Here is a 2,367-nt window from a genome sequence, read left to right as displayed (position 1 = left end):
GAAAGTAAATCAAGTATGTAGGCGGTGCCCTATTGAGATTCACGGTAAAATATTTTCAGTCGATTTACTGTTGATGCCATTTGATGAATTTGATGTGATTTTGGGAATGAATTATTAGTCAGAGCATGGTGTAATTCTTGATTGCCGAAAGAAAAAGTTTAAAAAACAAGATTCAAATGGTGAAGAGATGGAAGTGAAAGGTATGAAACCAGTTGGTCTTGCCCGAATAATCTCAGCAATAAAGGCAGATAAGTTGATTAACCAAGGTTGTGAAATGTTTCTTGCTTATGTCTTAAATTCGACTGCGAAAAGTCAGAAATTGGAGGAAATTCGTACAGTGTGTGAATTTTCAGATGTTTTTCGAAAGAATTACCAGGACTTTCGCCTAACCGAGAGGTGGAGTTTGCAATTGAAGTTTATCTGGGAACTACTCCGGTATCTATTGCCCCTTATCGCATGTCGCCAAAAGAGTTGAAAGAATTGAAAGTACAATTGCAATATTTATTAGATTGACACTTCATACGACCCAACGTATCACCTTGGGGCCCACCAGTGTTGTCTGTAAAGAAGAAAAATAGTTTGTTGCGGTTGTGTATCGATTATCGACAGTTAAACAATGTGACAATAAAGAATAAATATATCTTTCCTTGTATTGATGATTTATTTGATCAATTAAAAGGTGCAGCAGTATTCTCTAAAATTGATCTGAGATCTAGTTATTACCAATTGAAGGTTAAAGAAACTGATATACCGAAGACTGCTTTTCGAACCAAATATGGACATTATGAATTTCTGGTGATGCCTTTTGGGCTGACTAATGCTCCTGTTCAATTTATGGATCTCATGAATCGTATTTTTTACCATATTTAGATCGGTTTGTAGTAGTGTTTATTGACGATATTTTAATTTATTCAAAAACTGAGAAGAAGCATGATCAGCATTTAAGGATTGTACTGTAGAAATTATAAGAAAAGTAGTTTTATGGGAAACTTAGAAAATGTGAGTTTTGGTTATCTGAGGTAGTGTTCCTTGGGCATATAGTCTCGGCTGAAGGTATCTGTGTAGATCCAAAAAAAAGTTGAAGCCATTCTGAAATAGAAACAACCCAAAAATGTTTCTGAGATCCGCAGCTTTTTGGGATTAGCGGGATATTATCGAAAATTCGTTGAAGGATTTTCAAAGATAGCTTTGCCTCTGACTCGAGTACTCCAAAAGAATGTACCATTCAAATTGGATGACCGGTGCCAAGAAAGTTTTGATACGCTTAAGAAATTGTTGATAAAGGCTCTAATGTTAACACTTCCAGAATCGGGAAATGAGTTTGTGGTATATAGTGATGCTTCACTTAGTGGTCTTGGTTGTGTTTTGATGCAAGATAGAAAAGTGATTGCGTATACTTCACGACAACTAAAACCATATGAACGCAACTATCTGACGCATGATTTATAACTGGCAATAGTGGTTTTTGCATTAAAAATCTGGAGACACTATTTATATAGTGAAAAGTGCTACATATACACAAATCACAAAAGCTTGAAATATCTTCTCACTTTGAAAGAATTGAACTTGAGACAACGTCTTTAGATAGAGCTGTTAAAAGATTACGATTGTGTGATTGACTATCATCCAGATAAAGCAAATGTTGTTGCTGATGCTTTGAGCCGAAAATCTTTTGCCGATTTAAAATCAATGTTTGTACAGTTGAGTGTTTGTGAATATGGTGCATTATTAGATGAATTAAAAGTGAAGCTACAATTAATTGAGCATATTAAAGAGGTTTAGCAAAATGATGATAAGGTAATGGAAAAACGAAGATTAATTGAGCACAATAGCTTGGGAGACTTTGACATTGAAGATAATGGTTGTATAAGATTTCATGGAAGAATTTATGTGCCAAACAAGGTTGAATTGAAGAATGAGATACTTCAAGAGGCCATAATAGTCCTCATGCTATGCATCCAAGAAGTACCAAGATGTATCAAGTTTTGCGAGAATTATATTAGTGGCCAGGTATGAAGAGAGAGATTACACAAAATTAGTTTAATCTTTAAAAAGACTGATAGCCTTTATATGATTCATATTTTCCATTGTTTGTGTAACACCCCTAACCCGTATCCGTTGCCAGAACAGGGTTTCGGAGGATTACTACCATTTACAGATCACTAAAAAAAGAATTTAAATACTTATCGATTCAATGCATCATATAAATAAATATATTACCATTCAATCAACAGTTTGACACTTTTATAAGCATCAAACAGCAACATTGTTAGTATACTTGCACATATCTCATATAAATTCAACATTGATATATTTATTTTCTCGACATATAATACTTGAGTTTAATAATAGTCTCAACTTACATAA

The sequence above is a fragment of the Gossypium arboreum genome, chromosome 1, assembly GCF_025698485.1.
Source record: "Gossypium arboreum isolate Shixiya-1 chromosome 1, ASM2569848v2, whole genome shotgun sequence".
NCBI classification, from domain to species: Eukaryota; Viridiplantae; Streptophyta; class Magnoliopsida; order Malvales; family Malvaceae; genus Gossypium; species Gossypium arboreum.
The sequence above is the reverse complement of the archived record's forward strand: the minus strand, read 5'-3'. Positions refer to the sequence as shown.